The sequence below is a fragment of the Propithecus coquereli genome, unplaced genomic scaffold, assembly GCF_000956105.1.
Source record: "Propithecus coquereli isolate 6110/MARCELLA unplaced genomic scaffold, Pcoq_1.0 Scaffold48, whole genome shotgun sequence".
Classification (NCBI taxonomy): Eukaryota; Metazoa; Chordata; class Mammalia; order Primates; family Indriidae; genus Propithecus; species Propithecus coquereli.
The window spans coordinates 3,289,707-3,296,067 of record NW_012150618.1 but is presented as its reverse complement, the minus strand read 5'-3'; positions in this window follow the sequence as shown (position 1 = coordinate 3,296,067).

The window sequence follows — 6,361 nt, the reverse complement described above, 5'->3', positions numbered from 1 at the left end:
GGCCTCCCAGAGTGCTAGGATTACAGGTGTGAGCCACCGCACCCGGCCTGCTTAGTGATTTCTTAACTTCACTTGTGATTTCTGAGAACTGACCCCATCTCAACATTTATACAAATGAATAAATTTATAATATACAAATTAGATGATTTCTAATGCTTCACCTCCATGCCTTATTTTGTTTTTCACTGGAAAAACATCTACTGGAAATGATATGCTTTCTTTGATTGGGACTTAATATTTCTGAATATTGGGTTGCCGTGTGCTCAAAGAAAAGATGGTGCTATTAATATCAAGGAATTTGCACAGGCTTCCCTAAGGTGAATTGTTCCTCCTACCCTTGGCTTTCTCCTCATGAAAATGAGGGCATAGTGGGACAGATTATATTTCTGCTCCCTAAATCACCTTTCTTGCATTGCCCCTCCCTGTGGGAGTATTATGTGTCTCAACTCTTTGAACTATGACATGCTTGGGATAATGAAAGTTGAGTAGAAGTGATGTGGATCTCGTCCAGGAAGAAGTTTTATAAAACCATGCATGGTTCAAAACTAAATTTCTTCCCTTAGTCACAACGACGGGCAACGTTCCTGATAGAGACTGTTTTGTAAAACTTGGTCCTTGAGTAAAGAAAATAGCAGAGAACCACAGCTGACCTACATTGGATTTGTAACATGAGTGAAAAAAAAATTTTGGTGTTGTCAGCCATTGAAATTGTGGGGTCATTTGTTACTGCAGCATAACTAGCCCATCCTGCCTGATACACATGGCCTGATACTTGTGTGTACCAATTTATATCATCTATCCTTAATTCTTATTGTAGCCACTGCTGAGCAAATAGTTCTACACAGGCTTCAACTAGCATCACATAGGTACAACTGGACAGCTCATTAGTTTGGGCCTGTGCTTCTTGATTCCTGTCCAGAGGCTCCTCTCACTTTGTCATGCACTCCTGTGGAGTGAACAGGAAGTGTAGGGGAATTAACACCCATGAGGCAAACCTTAAGAAATGAGTAATGCAAGATGTTGGATAAATGTTTCCCACTTTGTTCTCTTCCATGCAGAGTTCTGAGATGCATTGCCTAAGGCTCCTGGGAAGGTCTTGCATAATCGAGCAACACATCACCCAGTGGCCATCATGCGTCATGTGTTGACTTTCCTTCCTTTGTTCCACTCTCCCCATCCTTTTACTCTGTGGGATCGCATTCCCAAATAAACCACCTACATGGTAGCCTTCTTCAGGCTCTGTTTGCTGGGGGAACATGACTCATCACCAGTTAGACTTTCATTTAATTGAACCAGTCTGAACACTATCTAAATAATTCCAAAGTAGAGGACTGTACATTTATAGTAATTTGCAAAGCATAAACACTTTGCTGCTCAGACTGGAAGTTATTGTTAGATTTGCTGATCCCAAAATAAGCCCCCAACCCCATTTTCATCTTCCATCATTAGTTCTCAGTCCATCCTGATGCCATAAGGTCTTGGTTGGGAGGCGTATTTGTTTTTTGAGGTCCAGTGATGTATTGAATAGCATGTTGTTAGGCAAGTGTTTAAATGAGGTTTTGGCAGAACTGTCATTCTACAGTACCTTGTCGCCCTTCAGCTCTGAGTCCCCAGTCCACTGACGGCGCCCTGTGGGACAGTTGTTTGGTACCATGGGAAATACTGTTTTGTTTGGAGAGTGAATTGGCCAGATTTTCGCAGTGCTTTGGCTCTGCTCCCTCTCTGCCTCCTTGTCAGTCTATTCCCTAGAAATAGCGAAGTCACAGCATAACAGAACCGAAAGATATCTTAAAATCTTCTAGCTGACCTCTTTATTTCATAGGTCAAAAAACAAGTCCATAGAGGTGAAGGAAAATGATCCACTTTGTGCGGTGGGGGAGAGAACTGAAGGGGGATGTAATTTTGGCTGTGAAGAAGATACCATTCTTTTTAAACATAATTAAATTCTTGATTGTGATGCTCTTAAATGAACCATGAAATTCTAAGCACTTACCATGCAAGTGTGATTTTTAACTAAGGCTTTTTTTTCCAACCCCCAATCTGAATGTTAAGGTGGCAGATGCATAACTAATCTTAGCAGAATCTATATTAAGAAATCAGCAAGGTGTCTTTATTTAACTTGCATGATCTGTGAATATAGTGTTGTGTTAAATAGCATGATTTTGCACATTATATCCTAAAATAAAAACAACTCCTTTAAAGTGATAGTAAAATGCAATAATGTGAAAGGTTATTTTATATATGATCTCAAAGGGAATGAATGCACAGAAGAAAAGAATTGGAGAACTTGTTCTTAAATATGATTTAAGCATGTGTATATATATTTAAAATATATAAAGGACAAAAGTCAGTATTGGGGATTGTGTTCTGTGCATGCAGAGGAAGCTCCCATCAGCAGAAGGGAGGTTCTAAAATCCTCATTATCCTAGTTTAAATTTTCTGAAAAATATCCAACCCAATGAGCTGCTGTATTTTTGCTCAGGGATGCTTTCATGACTCAGTATTACTTCCAGGGAATTTGAGTCCTTTTTATCTTATCTCTGAAATCATGGTTCCTGCAGAAACTACATGGAATCTTCTGTGTTCTTTGCTGTTTAACGTCTTTGCTGCAGCGGGTCAGATTCCCAAAGGAGTAAACAGTGAAATACTTTAAGGCCAACTGTGGAAGAGCATGTAGAGGGGAAATCCAACTATTCTGATACACAACACAAAAATTTTGGCTTTTAGCTTTTTGAGATACTGCTATAAAGTCCCCCTGTCGTATCCTAACCACGTAAGCATGGGGTGATCTTTCCGTGTTGTATTTCAAGTTGGGATTCTGGGGTTTGACTTTTACTCCGTTAACTAATTTTTATTTTAATGTAATTGAATTTCTTTAAGCATCCAATTTTTAACTTCTGAAGATTCCATTCCCCTGGGAAAGTGGCTCTTAATCCAAGGCACACAGATCCTTGAGGAATTAATACAAGAGTCTGGAACCTATTTGGGTACCAACTGTTATCAGGGAACTGCTACATAAATAATTTGTTTTGTGCAAATATATCTGAAGGTGTTCTTGCATTCTTGCTCACTTTTAAAGCAATAATTTTTCTCAATCAAAAGGCAGTAGGAAAGGAAGAAGAGCATAACAGTAGGGTTACTCTGTGTGTGTATATGTGTGTGTTTGTGTGTCTGTGCACGTGAGTGCACACACCAGTATGCCTGGCAGTGGGGCAGCGGTGGTGGAGGGAGCATCTACTTTTAAAACAATTAAAGAGGTCTTTTTCTTGAACAAGCTGAGAACTACTACTATGGTAGTTATGTTCTATAGGGCATGCTTCACAAAGCTAAATGAAAATTTTTTAAGTTAATGGCGAAACAATGCTTAAAGCATACACATTATTCATGATTTATTGTAATAACATTTGTGGATGACTAACTTAATAATACTGCCACGCATCCATTATGTTTTTGTTTTGAAGATGCACCTAAGTGTCTATGCCTCCTTAGGGGTGGATTTACACCACTCTGTGATGGAGCAAAGATATATAATTCCATGTCTTTGTATAGGATAGGTACTGGGAAAATATCCAGATGGTTATATTGGCTTACACTGTGCCACATACTGTTCTAAACAATCTTACAGATATCAGCTCATTTAATCTTCACCACAACCCTCCAAGATACAGGTACTACTATTGTTCCCATTTTATGAATAGGAAACTGAAGCAGAAAGCGGTTAGTTTAGGTAATGTACCCAGAGCCGCTCACCCAGGATGTGGCAGAGCTGGGGTTTGAATCCAGAATCTGAGCAGATTGCTTGCCCAGACCTGCTCCTTCCGGGGTATTTCGTGTCTTCCTTGCAGGAATGGATGCAATGACTGCTGAGGAATGCCTGGAGGCTGGTTGCTTTGGTTTGAGGTTGCCCCAAGTGTTCTCCGCCCCCATCCCAAACCCCAAAACTTCTCTCTCTCTCCCTCTCTCTCTCTCTCTCTCTCACACACACACACACACACACACACACACACACACAGCCACCCTGGGCCCACTGTGACACAATGACCTTGGACTGTAGCTGAGAGGCCCTTCGATCTGGGCTTTGCTCCCAAATTTTCTCCTAAAAATTATCCCTTCCTAACAGCAAGTGTGCATGGGTAAGGTCTCCAGGGCATGACTGAGCTCAGTCCTATTTATGTGTTTGCTGCTTCAGGTAACCGATTTACACTTCCTCAAAGTTCATTTGGACAAGGTCAGCCTCTTAGGGGTTATTCAGATGACGTTATACGTGCATTTTCTTTAAAGCAGTTATCCAGTGGTCTAACTTGAAGCCCACAGCAGAGCGTGTTGTTTTCCTGAGACATCTGAAAGTGCCCTTCTTTTCCCCTTCAAAATTGGAGACAAGGTGAAGGGGTGGGAAACAGCACCAATTTCCTGGAGAGCCCTTCACTCTGGCTGCCACGAAACCTGCACATATCCCTTGGACGGAATGGCTGATGACAGTGATAGTGGTTGCTTCCCTGCCCATCCAATTTGGCAGGCGAAGTCCAGCCCCGGTGGAGACCGCATGCTTCGGTGTTTGGGGAACTGAGCCTGGATGTCTAGAGACCACGGTTGTTTTGGGGCGGCGGGCTGGCTGTGCTCAGAACTGCCAGTTGCTTCAAAAGCTCTTGTTATTGTCGAGGCTGGCGAGCACAGTCTCTCAGAGAAGCATTTTTTTCCAGGCAGACCAGCCATCTTTGCAACCTTTCTCACCAGACAGGAGAGAAAGGTCACCTCACCTTCATGGCAAGAAGGTTCCAGAGTTTCTAGTGCCTTGGGGCTGAGCCAAATGAGAGGCAGAAGGGTAAATGTGGAGCAGTTGTTAGGAAGGAGTGATCATTTGTAAGGCAGAATTATATTTTAGACTGATGACTTAGTCTGACACTTTTTTTTTGAATTTCCTAATATTATGGAGTTATAAACGTTTTGGTTACATAAATTGCTTTTGTACCATTTGAGTCAAAGTTATAAGTGTGCCCATCCTCCAGGTAGTGTGCATTGTACCTGTTAGGTGTGAATTTACCCATCCTCCATCCCCTCCTCCCCCCTCCCACCTGCTTGATTTCCAGTGAATGTTATTTCCATATGTGCTGATCAATTAGTTCCAATTTAATGGTGATTACATGTGGTGTTTGTTTTTCCATTCTTGTGATACTGCACTTAGAAGAATGGCCTCCAGTTCTGTTCAGGTTAATACAACAGATATTAATATTAATTTACCATTTTTTATGGCTGAGTAATACTCCATGGTAAACATAAGGTCTGACACTTGTTGATGCTGATTTTTTGACATCTACCTTGACTCTTGTATCTAGAAGTGGTATAGAGCAGTGGTTTTCAAAGTGTGGTCTACAGACTCCTGGGGGTCCCCAAGACCCTTTTAGGGGATCCGTGAGGGGGTAATTGCTTCATAATGATACCATGACATTATTTGCCTTTTTCACTGTGAGGACATTTATACTGGTAGCACAATTCAATGGCAAATAAAAATGCTAGTATGTTAATGGCAATCTGTTAGTACTTAACTGTATTCTTCACCCACACACACACCCAAACAAACAAACAAAAAAAACATTTTCCCTTAAATAGCTCGATGAACAGTAGAAATTAATAAATTTATTAAATCTCAACCTTTGTGTCCATGATTTTGAATATTCTGTGTGACAAAATGGGAACTACTCCTAAAGCACTTGTGTTACAAATGCAAGCGTGTATGAAGCTTGCCTCCTTGTAAACCACTTACGTTCTTGTTTGCCTTTCTGGCTGAACTAGCTGCTATTTCTGTGTAACACCATTTTCACTTGGAAGAACAACTGAGGGACAAACCATGGTTATTTGCACTTGGATATTTGGCAGATTTCTTAAAAATAATTAAAGTGAACCTAACATTTCAAGAAAAACAATTGATAGTATTTGTTGTTAATGATAAAATGAAAATGTTCAAATGAAAGTTAGAATTTTAGGAAACTTATATCTGCCATGGTGAGCTTGACAGTTTCCTAGTGCCTGAAGATTTTTTTGGTCAGGCTACTTTGGGTGGAGATATTAACAAATGTGATTTTTTTTTTGATATTGAATAATAATATGTGTCAACATTTGGAAGACCTGCATAACCCAGGAACTGATTGTTTTCCATATGACCAATACATGATGTTATAAAGTCATGTATGGGAAAAAATCCATTAAATGTGGAAGATAGACCAATGATTTTAATGTAGTAGACAGTACAAAAAGTTCATTGATAATGGTTTCAGATTTCACATTGCAACTGACCTTTTAAGAAACCACCTATTGTCAAGTTTTGGCATGTATCAAAAAGAATATTTACAATTATTTATCTGAA